The 13,138-nt window shown below is 49.2% G+C and overlaps 1 long non-coding RNA gene across 1 annotated transcript; it reads right to left on the reverse strand.

The window, feature by feature from the left end:
* Positions 1-7,423: 7,423 nt before the first annotated feature.
* On the reverse strand, positions 7,424-11,909 carry LOC137335018 (uncharacterized). The gene is made up of 3 exons (XR_010966304.1): positions 11,842-11,909; positions 10,160-10,331; positions 7,424-7,485 (listed from the first exon to the last, which is right to left on the reverse strand). It is a non-coding gene; the product is annotated as an uncharacterized lncRNA (long non-coding RNA).
* Between the last annotated feature and the right edge of the window lie 1,229 nt (positions 11,910-13,138).

Raw genomic sequence — 13,138 nt, forward strand, 5'->3', positions numbered from 1 at the left:
ATTTACATGGAGCTGCCGGCAAAGCATCATTGAAGATCAGACCACTGCTGGCGTAGCTGCAGCCTTCAGATAAGTGAGGAATGGTGTGAAATCGGGCCTTGGACCGGGGGGGGGGGGGGGGGGCGATCGGGACGATGGCGGTGGGAGATCGGGACGGTAGCAGTGGGAGATCGGGACGATGGCGGTGGGAGATGGGGACAATGGTGGTGGGAGATCAGGACGGTAGCGGTGGGAGATGGGGATGATGGTGGTGGGGGATCAGGACGGTAGCGGTGGGAGTTCGGGACGATGGCAGTGGGAGATCGGGGCGATGGCGGTGGGACAGATTAGATCAGCCATGATCTCACTAAATGGCGGAGCAGGCTCAAGGGGCTGAATGGCTTACTCCTGCTCCTATCTCTTATGGTCTTATGGTATTGTGAACATCACGACAATGGCGGTGGGAGATTGGGACGGTAGTGATGGGAGATCAGGACGGTACTGAAGGAAGATCGGGACGATAGTGGTGGGAGATCGGGACAACGGCCATGGGAGATCAGGAGGTAAAAATGGGAGATTGAGACGATGGTGATGGGAGTTTGCAACGGTGACGGTGGAATATCAGGAGGGAACGATGGGAGATCGGGATGATTGCGGTGGGAGATTGGGATGATGGCGATGGGAGTTTGCGACGGTGGCGGTGGGAGATCAGGACAATGGCGGTGGGTGATCGGGACGGCAACGGTGGGAGATGGGGACAATGGCAGTGGGAGATGGGGACAATGACGGTGGGAGATCGGGACGATGGCGGTGGGAGATGGGGACAATGGCAGTGGGAGATGGGGACAATGGCGGTGGGAGATCGGGACAATGGCGGTGGGAGATCGGGACGATGGCGGTGGGAGATCGGGACGATGGCGGTGGGAGATCAGGACGATGGCGGTGGGAGATCAGGACGATTGCGGTGGGAGATCGGGACGATGGCGGTGGGAGATCAGGACGGTGGCGGTGGGAGATCAGGACGGTGGCGGTGGGAGTTCGGGACGATGGCGGTGGGAGATCGGGACGATGGCGGTGGGAGATCAGGACGGTGGCGGTGGGAGTTCGGGACGATTTCGGTGGGAGATCGGGACGATGGCAGTGGGAGATCGGGGCGATGGCGGTGGGACAGATCAGATCAGCCATGATCTCACTAAATGGCGGAGCAGGCTCAAGGGGCTGAATGGCTTACTCCTGCTCCTATCTCTTATGGTCTTATGGTATTATGGACATCGGGACAATGGCGGTGGGAGATTGGGACGGTAGTGATGGGAGATCAGGACGGTACTGAAGGGAGATCGGGACGATAGTGGTGGGAGATCGGGACGATGGCGGTGGGAGATCGGGACGGTAGTGATGGGAGATCAGGACGGTACTGAAGGGAGATCGGGACGATGGCGGTGGGAGATCGGGACGATGGCGGTGGGACATCGGGACAACGGCCATGGGAGATCAGGAGGTAAAAATGGGAGATTGAGACGATGGTGATGGGAGTTTGCAACGGTGACGGTGGAATATCAGGAGGGAACGATGGGAGATCGGGATGATTGCGGTGAGAGATCGGGACGATGGCGGTGGGAGATCGGGACGATGGCGGTGGGAGATCAGGACAATGGCGGTGGGTGATCGGGACGGCAACGGTGGGAGATGGGGACAATGGCAGTGGGAGATGGGGACAATGACGGTGGGAGATCGGGACGATGGCGGTGGGAGATGGGGACAATGGCAGTGGGAGATGGGGACAATGGCGGTGGGAGATCGGGACGATGGCGGTGGGAGATCGGGACGATGGCGGTGGGAGATCAGGACGATGGCGGTGGGAGATCGGGACGATGGCGGTGGGAGATCGGGACGATGGCGGTGGGAGATCGGGACGATGGCGGTGGGAGATCAGGACGATGGCGGTGGGAGATCGGGACGATGGTAGTGGGAAATGGGGACGGTATCGATGGGAGATCGGGGCGATGGCGGTGGGAGAGGTGAACGATGGCGGTGGGAGATGGGGACGATAGCGGTTGGAGATTGGGACAATGACAGTGGGAGAGGGGAGCAGCCTGCATTCTTTTAATGTGGGGTCAGGAGGAGCACTCCAGCTCCTCCCTGGCTCCACATTCAGGTACGTGCGGGGGCCTTTCTGCCGGTTAGCGCCATGCGGTGCTATGCAAGTTCAGCACTTAGCGAATGAATTGCTGCGTTGATCAAAAATCAAAAACGGGTCCTGCAAGATGAGCAGGACCCTAATTTAAATAAATAATTCTGGCCATTAAATGCTCCCAATGTATGTTCCCGCCGCCAACGTCTCTACCTTAATCAATATGGCGGGCAGCGCACTTCTGGATGGATATGTGCGTGCTTCCTGCCCTCCATATTGGGAGCATAGTAGCCTGTTTAGCGCCCGAAAAACCAGCGCTGTGCAGTCCAATTTCTAGGCCTTTATTTTATTATTGTCTGCGCCAGTGTAGAGTGACGTTGTCTGTAGCTAAGTACAAACTCTTTTTTCTATGCCAACCCCTGTCCAAGAGGGGCCAGTTATGTTAAGTGTGATTCCAGCTGGCAGACCAGATTTATACTGCTGACTTCATGTCACTCTTTGCCCAGTGATCAAGGAGCTCTGAACTTGTGCAAGATGTATGCAGCTAAAAATAAAACTCGTGAGCTCATTTTTTAGCTGCATACATCAGGCGGCGTGCCGATGACTGGCAAATGTTTGAAAAAATATCACAGGGGAAAGCCCTTCTCCAGTAACATTTCACAAGGTTTCAGACTGAATTCATCACTTACTTATATTTCTGATTTTAGTTTAGCAATGGGTGTTGTACTGGAATTGTTACTGTAGCTACAAGGTCACTGGCTGAACTCTGGAGAAGTTCTCCCATTTCGTCCAGATTACATCTCCACAACATATGTGTGCTCGCCATCCCAATCTATGGCTCCAGGACCTCAACCCTTCTCGAAACAGATTCAAAAGCTCTCCAAGCTGTCCACATGTGGAACCAACTTTGCATCCTAGGCATCCGCTGGTCTGGGTGTCGCCTTGAAAACCAGGCTATCTCACATCAGAGTCTTGATTCGGGATATATATGTCACCCTGTTTGGCCATCTTTGGTCATCTCAACTAACCTGTAAGCTCCCATCTCTCAGTGTGGTGTCCAGGGGCAGAGGTCACCCAGCCATTCAATCAAACTGCCCAAGAGGCCAGTCAACCACACCTGGATTGATGAATTTGAACATGCCTTTGATCTGTCAGGAGATGGCACCTTATCCATAGCCAATGGACACGACCCATGTAAGTACGTGGAGATCATGAAAGATCATGGGTTAGAAATTGGACCAGTGCACGTAATGAACGGCAAGTCAGCAGAGCGATCACTCCACACATCGGGTGTCCGTGCTGGCGTGAGGGCTGTGCCAGATTCGGCATCAAGCTCCCACCTGCCTTTAACCGGCAAGCCTGGAGATCCAGGGAAATAATTTTTTTTTAATATTCGTTCACGGAATGTGGGCGTCGCTGGCGAGGCCAGCATTTATTGCCCATCCCTAATTGCCCTCGAGAAGGTGGTGGTGAGCCGCCTTCTCGAACCGCTGCAGTCCGTGTGGTGAAGGTTCTCCCACAGTGCTGTTAGGAAGGGAGTTCCAGGATTTTGACCCACCGACAATGAAGGAACGGCGATATATTTCCAAGTCGGGATGGTGTGTGACTTGGAGGGGAACGTGCAGGTGGTGTTGTTCCCATGTGCCTGCTGCTCTTGTCCTTCTAGGTGGTAGAGGTCGCGGGTTTGGGAGGTGCTGTCGAAGAAGCCTTGGCGAGTTGCTGCAGTGCATCCTGTGGATGGTACACACTGCAGCCACTGTGCGCCAGTTGTGAAGGGAGTGAATGTTTAGGGTGGTGGATGGGGTGCCAATCAAGCCGGCTGCTTTATCTTGGATGGTGTCGAGCTTCTTGAGTGTTGTTGGAGCTGCACTCATCCAGGCAAGTGGAGAGTATTCCATCACACTCCTGACTTGTGCCTTGTAGATGGTGGAAAGGCTTTGGGGAGTCAGGAGGTGAGTCACTCGCCACAGAATACCCAGCCTCTGACCTGCTCTCGTAGCCACGGTATTTATATGGCTGGTCCAGTTAAGTTTCTGGTCAATGGTGACCCCCAGGATGTTGATGGTGGGGGATTCGGCGATGGTAATGCCATTGAATGTCAAGGGGAGGTGGTTAGACTCTCTCTTGTTGGAGATGGTCATTGCCTGGCACTTATCTGGCGTGAATGTTACTTGCCACTTATCAGCCCAAGCCTGGATGTTGTCCAGGTCTTGCTGCATGCGGGCTCGGACTGCTTCATTATCTGAGGGGTTGCGAATGGAACTGAACACTGTGCAGTCATCAGCGAACATCCCCATTTCTGACCTTATGATGGAGGGAAGCTCATTGATGAAGCAGCTGAAGATGGTTGGGCCTAGGACACTGCCCTGAGGAACTCCTGCAGCAATGCCCTGGGGCTGAGATGATTGGCCTCCAACAACCACTACCATCTTCCTTTGTGCTAGGTATGACTCCAGCCACTGGAGAGTTTTCCCCCTGATTCCCATTGACTTCAATTTTACTAGGGCTCCTTGGTGCCACACTCGGTCAAATGCTGCCTTGATGTCAAGGGCAGTCACTCTCACCTCACCTCTGGAATTCAGCTCTTTTGTCCATGTTCGGACCAAGGCTGTAATGAGGTCTGGAGCCGAGTGGTCCTGGCGGAACCCAAACTGAGCATCGGTGAGCAGGTTATTGGTGAGTAAGTGCCGCTTGATAGCACTGTCGACGACACCTTCCATCACTTTGCTGATGATTGAGAGTAGACTGATGGGGCGGTAATTGGCCGGATTGGATTTGTCCTGCTTTTTGTGGACAGGACATACCTGGGCAATTTTCCACATTGTCGGGTAGATGCCAGTGTTGTAGCTGTACTGGAACAGCTTGGCTAGAGGCGCAGCTAGTTCTGGAGCACAAGTCTTCAGCACTACAGCTGGGGTGTTGTCGGGGCCCATAGCCTTTGCTGTATCCAGTGCACTCAGCCGTTTCTTGATATCACGTGGAGTGAATCGAATTAGCCGAAGACTGGCTTCCGTGATGGTGGGGATATCGGGAGGAGGCTGAGATGGATCATCCACTCGGCACTTCTGGCTGAAGGTGGTTGCAAATGCTTCAGCCTTGTCTTTTGCACTCACGTGCTGGACTCCGCCATCATTGAGAATGGGGATGTTTGCAGAGCCTCCTCCTCCCGTTAGTTGTTTAATTGTCCACCACCATTCACGACTGGATGTGGCAGGACTGCAGAGCTTTGATCTGATCCGTTGGTTGTGGAATCGCTTAGCTCTGTCTATAGCATGTTGCTTCCGCTGTTTAGCATGCATGTAGTCCTGAGTTGTAGCTTCACCAGGTTGGCACCTCATTTTTAGGTACGCCTGGTGCTGCTCCTGGCATGCTCTTCTACACTCCTCATTGAACCAGGGTTGATCCCCTGGCTTGTTGGTAATGGTAGAGTGAGGAATATGCCAGGCCATGAGGTTACAGATTGTGCTGGAATACAATTCTGCTGCTGCTGATGGCCCACAGCGCCTCATGGATGCCCAGTTTTGAGCTGCTAGATCCGTTCTGAATCTATCCCATTTAGCACGGTGGTAGTGCCACACAACACGTTGGATGGTGTCCTCAGTGCGGAGACGGGACTTCGTCTCCACGAGGACTGTGTGGTGGTCACTCCTACCAATACTGTCATGGACAGTTGCATATGCGACAGGTAGATTGGTGAGGACGAGGTCAAGTAAGTTTTTCCCTCGTGTTGGTTCGCTCACCACCTGCCGCAGGCCCAGTCTAGCAGCTATGTCCTTCAGGACTCGGCCAGCTTGATCAGTAGTGGTGCTACCGAGCCACTCTTGGTGATGGACATTGAAGTCCCCCACCCAGAGTACATTCTGTGCCCTTGCTACCCTCAGTGCTTCCTCCAAGTGGTGCTCAACATGGAGGAGGACTGATTCATCAGCTGAGGGAGGACGGTAGGTGGTAATCAGCAGGAGGTTTCCTTGCCCATGTTTGACCTGATGCCATGAGATTTCATGGGGTCCAGAGTCAATGTTGAGGACACTTGATTTCAGTGAGGTTGCAGAGAAGGAAAGAAACACATAAAAGACTTGCGTTTCTATAGTGTCTTTCACGACCTCAGGACGTCCCAAAGTGCTTTACAACCAACAAAGTTTAATGTAGGAAGCATGGCAGCCAATTTGCGCACTGCAAGGTCCCACAAACAGCAACGTGATAATGACCAGACAATCTGTTTTAGTGGTTTTGGTTGAGATATATTGGCTAAGATACCGGGAAGAACTCCCCTGCTCTTCTTCAATTAGTGCCATGGGATCTTTTACATCCAGCTGAGAGGAAAGACAGGGCCTCGGTTTAATGTCTCATCCAAAAGACGGCACCGCCAACAGTGCAGCACTCCCTCAGTACTTCACTGGAGCACCAGCTAGATTTTATGCTCAAGTCTCTGGAATGGGACTTGAACTCACAACCGTCTGACTCAGAGTTGAGAGTGCTGTTGTTGAGCCATGACTGTTCCATGCATGAGGGCATATTTGCAGCTTAAATGGAACAAGAGATGGAAGAGACATGCGCACGTGGTGGAAGGCTACTTTGCATTCACTCTTCTGCAGGCACCTGCACAACCAGACCATCTTGTTGCATGCCTCAATCCCTTTTTAAAAATCCAATGTTCAAAAAACAGACTCTTATCACAAGCACAGAGTGACCATCACTAATACGATGCTGTCCAGTTCAAAACTGGATGGGTGTCACGACGGAGAATAGTGGTTTAGAGCGTTGTCATGGATACAAGAGAACGTTAAGCACAGATTCTTCTTCATTCCTTTGATGCACTGCCCATTATGTTTATTTGACTGAAATGAGAGAGAGAATAAGAGCATGCATCGTGAGAATTCCTATCAATCCAGCATCAAATAATTAAGGAACATTTAAAATTAATGGTTTTAAATAACCTCACAGTCACCAGCTCACACCTATCCTACAATCTCCGCCTTGCAGATTGATGGGCTTCAGTGTGGATCTAACCTACATTGGGAATAGCACCAACTGGTGTCAAGAGAGCCTATAAATTCTCAGACTTACACTGATAAAGCACAACAAAGTGTGCATGTTAGGAGAGTGTCAAAAGCCAGATATCCAACGAGCAGCCCCAGATAAACAACAAGGTGAGGAACATTAATGTTTATCTGATAATGCAATCTGAAACCTGTGTCATAGAGTCTTACAGTGCAGAAGGAGGTCATTCGGCCCATCGTGCCTGAGCCAGCTCTTTGAAAGAGCTCTGTGTCATTTTCACACAGTTCAAATTTGTACATAAACATATTTTTCTTTACCTTCCCGACTGTTTTAATGGAACTTGGCAGCACTTTTCTGGATGATGGCTTGTTATTCTGTTAAATTTAAAAACAAACACATCATTTATTCATGTATGAAACAGCTTGTCCTATGTTAGCAAGTTGTCATATATTAGAAGTAGAGATAAACTTCATAAATTACAGTTTTTCTTTTTCCTCAGTATATTTAATGCTACCCTGTTGGTGGCTCATTTGGTAGCACTCTCGCCTCTGAGTCAGAAGGTCATAGGTTCAGAGTCCTCTCCAGAGACTTGAGCACAAACTCTAAACTGACACTCCAGTGCAGTACTGAGGGAGTGCTACATTGTCAGAGGTGCTGTTTGTGGGACCTTGCTGCAAGCAAATTGACTGCCACATTTTCTACATCGCAACAGTGACGACACTTCAAAAAAGTGCTTCTTTGGCTGTAAAGTGCTTAGGGACACACTGAGATCATGAAAGGCACTGTATAAATGCATGTTCTTTCCTTTCTACATCTGGTTTCAACTTGAAGCACATCTGGAGATTAAAACTCCCTCACCTACACTATCTGAACAAAACAACTTTAAGTGCAGCCTTACAGGAGTGTGTGCTGTTCCACCAGCGTGATATTTTCATTCCATGTGCAACCATCCTCGTGGCCTTTAAGCAGAAGAGCCCATTTAGGGCCAAATTAAACATTCTATCATTTTTTTTCTCCAAACTTTTGAAAGCAGCACAAGCAAAAAGAATTAGTGGAGGGAGTGATGGAATCTTTTGAACATCATGCTGCTCTCAGGCTATGTAGGTTTTCAGTTTAAAAAAAATAGTAAGTTCTGCAAGTTAAAAGGTCAGAATTGAAGGTGGCAGGACAAGTTGAGAAGGCTGTTAAAAAAGCATACAGGATCCTTGACTTTATAAACAGATGTGGAGATGCCGGTGATGGACTGGGGTTGACAATTGTAAACAATTTTACAACACCAAGTTATAGTCCAGCAATTTTATTTTAAATTCACATTTCCACATCGTTCACCTGAGGAAGGAGGTAGCCTCCGAAAGCTTGTGAATTTAAAATAAAATTGCTGGACTATAACTTGGTGTTGTAAAATTGTTTACAATTTATAAACAGAGGCATAGAATACAAAAGCAAGGACGTTTATAAATCACTGGTTAGGCCCAAGCTAGAGTATTGTGTCCAATTCTGGGCACCAGACTTTAGGAGGGATGTCAAGGCCTTAGAGAGGGTGCAGAAGAGATTTACTAGAATGGTACTAGGGATGAGGGACTTCAGTTATGTGGAGAGACTGGAGAAGCTGGGGTTGTTCTCCTTAGAGTAGAGAAGGTTAAGGGGAGATTTAATAAAAGTGTTCAAAATTATGAAGGGTTTGATAGAGTAAATAGGGAGAAATTGTTTCCAGTGGCAGAAGGGTTGGTAACCAGAGGACACAGATTTATGCTAATTGACAAAAGAACCAGAGGCGAGATGAGGTGAAACTTTCTTGCGCAGAGATCTGGAATGCATTGCCTGAAAGGACGGTGGAAGCAGATTCAATAGTAACTTCCAAAAGGGAATTGGATAAGTACTTGAAGGGGAAACATTTGCAGGGCTATGGGGAAAGGGCAGGGGAATGGGACTAATTGGATAGCTCTTTCAAAGAGCCAATGGGTTGAATGGCCTCCTTCTGTGCTGTATGATTCAATGATAGAATTTGTAAAAAAAAAGTATATGAGATTATTATTCAACCATCTCTGAGATATACAAGGACAATATAATTGGATTACCTTTTTGTGTCCTAGGGAACAACAGGTTACACTGGGTCAGAACAGCTTCATTATTTTGGTTGCCTTTTGAACCCCAAATTAGTATTTTTCTTCCCCACTTTTTGTTTTAAACCAATATCAGATAGTTGTTGCCTGTTGCAGAATATCTGCATCTTTCCATTAATATACTTGAAGAACAGTCACTGGGCATTGAGGGTGGGGGTCGGGTTAGGTTGGAAAGGTTCCCCTCCTCTCCCGAAGGAGTTGGCTAGTCCCACAGGGGTCCTCCAATCCATCGCCCAAGTGACCAACCTTCAACAACAACAACTTGCATTTATACAGCGCCTTTAACATAGTAAACGTCCCAAGGCGCTTCACAGGAGTGTAATCAGACAAAAATTGACACCCAGCCAAAGAAGGAGACATTAGGACGGGTGACCAACAGCTTAAAGAGATAAACTTTAAGCAGACTCTTAAGGAGGAGAGAGAGGCGAAGAGATTTGGGGAGGGAATTCTAAAACTTAGGGCTTAGGCAGCTGAAGGCATGGCCGCCAATGGTGGAGCGAAGAAAGTTGGGGATGCGCAAGAGGCCAGAGTTAGAGGAATGTAGAGTTCTTGGAGGGTTGTCGGGCTAGGGGAGGTTACAGAGATAGGGAGGGGCGAGGCCACGGAATTTAAAAAATCGAGGCGTTGGTGTACTGGTGGACTATTCAATCATGGGAGGCATCCCAACCAAATTCTCACCGGACGTCTACATGCAAACTTTTTCTTGCAGTGGTTGCTGGGTAGTGATCAGGAAAAGGAACCTGGGTCGTTTTCCCCCTTCTCAACTCTGGGGCACTGTGGCCAATTGAAGAGCTCTCACCACCATCTCGGTTGAGATCAGCTAACTCAAGGACAAACCAGAGCTCGAACCTGCAACCTTCTGGGTCACACACCTCAGCAGTACAATGGAGAGAATCGGAGGAGCTGAATGGTTTTAGTTTCTTACTTATATTTTGTAATCATCTGATCTTCAACAAGTGGTGCACGGAGGCGAGAAGCCACAATTTTACCCACATCTTTTGGATAGATATCGAGGGTCGGCAACCTGTTTGGTGGAGGAGCACGTTGGTCTTTTCTCTGTCTGAAACCTGGATGCTTTAAAGCACGTAGATATCGGTCTGGAATCATAAAAAACATAATAGTTACAGCATAAATCAAACTTTGCAAATTTTACAATGAAAATATTCCTCTGTGAAAATAAATGATTTCCACATCGATGACCATGGCCTCGATATTAACCCACCCACGACAGACGGGAGAGGGATGGGGAGGGGGCTAAAGCTTTAAATACGGGGAATGCAACCCCAACACACTGCGCACATGCCTGCCGCCTTTTTTACAGCAGCAGATATCGGGGCATCAGAGTGTTTCACCATGGAGAGGTGGAGCACTTAATTAGCATATTAAATAGGGCTCCCACAGTGCAATTGGGAGCCCGATTTAAAATTGACTGTTACTGCTCTGGTTTCCTGGGGTCGGGAAACCCGGCAGTGAAAGGAAGGCGGGAGCTGCCAGCTCCACTACGTAAGTGCCTTTTTCACCACTCCTCGTGGGCCAGGAGGAGCAGGATTGCTCCCCCCCAGGCCCCTCAAGCCTGCGGCCTTCCCCAGCCCCATTTGCCGATCTCCCCCCTCCCGATCGCGGGCCTCTCTGATCTCCCGATTGCCAGGTCCCCGGCTGTGGCCTCCTGCTGCTGGTATTCCCTTCCACCCGTCGGCCAGTCTGTCCATTTGGTCGGCTGCTGGGCAGGAAACGGAGCTAAAAGATGTTGATGAGGTCCTGCCGTTAAGTTTGACAGGCCCTCCGCCTCCCCGGGCCTGCTGGATTCTTTGGCCATTTTTGACCTCGCCAGCACCCTCCCCGACTCCCCGTAAATATCGGGGCCCATGTCTCAGCTGAGATTTTCTCACAGGTCAAAAGGACTCCCGGCCGTCACTGAGCCCAGGCCTTGGCCCATCCCATTGCTGCAGGCCGTGATCTCATCCATAATCGGGGTGGGCAACCTGCCGCTGCGTCAGGGGGCCACTTGAGGCCCAGACAGGCCTGAAGAATTAAGGCAAGTCTATTTTCTCTGACAGTTGGAAGGGGAGCGTCATGACCCCTCCTCCCCACCACCAGACCAGAACTTGGGTTGGGGCAGAAATGTGACAGAAACCCAGTTGACCCAGGTTACGCACAACATTTCTGTTCCGCTGCAGGCTGGGGTTGTCAACTCTGGCTGGACGTATTCCTGGGGGTTTCATCACGTGGCCTCCTTACACCAACTGGCCTGCCCAGTCAAACAGCCTTGTTTCCCCCATCTCCAATACTTTTTATACTTAATAACTGGAAATGTTCAAGGAAATTGAAACTTACAAATTTTTAAAGGCCCCTGTGATTTTTCTCCTGGGTTGTTCACAGCTGTGTCCAGAAGATTAATCTTTAATTCCTGGAGACTCCAGGACAATCCTGGAGGATTGGCAACCCTACTGCAGGCATTCTGCCCACATTTTGCCTTCTCCCACCCCAGGAATTTGGAGTCCCAAAGTCCGTCACACAGGATAAAGTTAACAGGCAGACTCAGTTGAAGAGCTGGGACCAACAAGCCTAACGAACCCAATTTCTATGATTCTATGACTAACCAGCTACCTGTGCCATTTTGTTTGAAGAACAAGAGTTCCGTGTCTAAGGAGGAGATGTTGGCCACGTGCTGTCTGACAAGAATAAAAAGAAAGCTATCTTGGCAAATGGTTTACAACACAAGCACATTTACTACTGGGAATGTCAATCTAGAACCATAAACGATACAACAGCATTAAAGCAAGGATAGATTAAGAAACTGTATGTTTAGACTAATTTGCAACTTAATGGAAACTGTGGAGAAAAAAAGGTCGATTGTGGAGTGTCCCCAATGGTAAAACCATTGCACCTTGTGCTACTCATGCACAAACAAGGACAGATCGACGCACTGTGATTTGTAGGACATAGTTTTCTGTTATCTCTGTTTAAATGAAAAATCTTTTGTAAGTGTGTGATGAGAGTGTGGATGTTCAGATTAAACTGTATGGCAGGAGATAATATAGAACAGGAAGCCACCAGTTCTAAATACACAAGTTCGTGTTTCTATGGCTTATTTTTTTCCCATTCATTCTTGGCATGTGGGCGTCGCTGGCAAGACCGGCATTTATTGCCCATCCCTAGTTGCCCTGAGAAGGTGGTGGGCCGTCTTCATTAACCGTTGTGGGTAGCAGTTTGATACAATTGAGTGGCTTGCTAGGCCACATCAGAGGGCAGTTAAGAGTTAACCACGTTGGTGTGGGACTGGAGTCACATATAGACCAGACCGGGTAAGGACGGCAGGTTTCCTTCCCTGAAGGACATGAGTGAACCAGTTGGGTTTTTATGATAATCCAATAGCTTCATGGTCACTTATACTGATACCAGATTTTAAAACTGAATTCAAATTCTCAAACTACCATGGTGGGATTTGAACTCTGGATTATTAGTCCAGTAACATAACCATTTCTTAATCTGACTCTGATTACACAGAGACCAGAAAGTCCGAGGTTAGACTCCTTGAGTTTGCTGATCTCAGCTGAGGACAGCAGAGATTTGGTACAATTAGTCGCCCGATCTCTTGGACAGATAGCTGAGCCAGGATTCTCACTCCCGATCACTAGGCACTGCTCCCTGCCGCAAATGTGTGAACATTAGGCAAGTGCATGATCAAGCTCAGCTCAAATGTAATATACAGTCGAATTTTTTTTTTTATTCATTCATGGGATGTGGGCGTCGCTGGCAAGGCCGGCATTTATTGCCCATCCCTAATTGCCCTTGAGAAGGTGGTGGTGAGCCGCCTTCTTGAACCGCTGCAGTCTGTGTGGTGGTGGTTCTCCCACAGTGCTGTTAGGAAGGGACGATGAAGGAACGGCGATATATTTCCAAG

Source organism: Heptranchias perlo, chromosome 18, assembly GCF_035084215.1.
Source record: "Heptranchias perlo isolate sHepPer1 chromosome 18, sHepPer1.hap1, whole genome shotgun sequence".
NCBI classification, from domain to species: Eukaryota; Metazoa; Chordata; class Chondrichthyes; order Hexanchiformes; family Hexanchidae; genus Heptranchias; species Heptranchias perlo.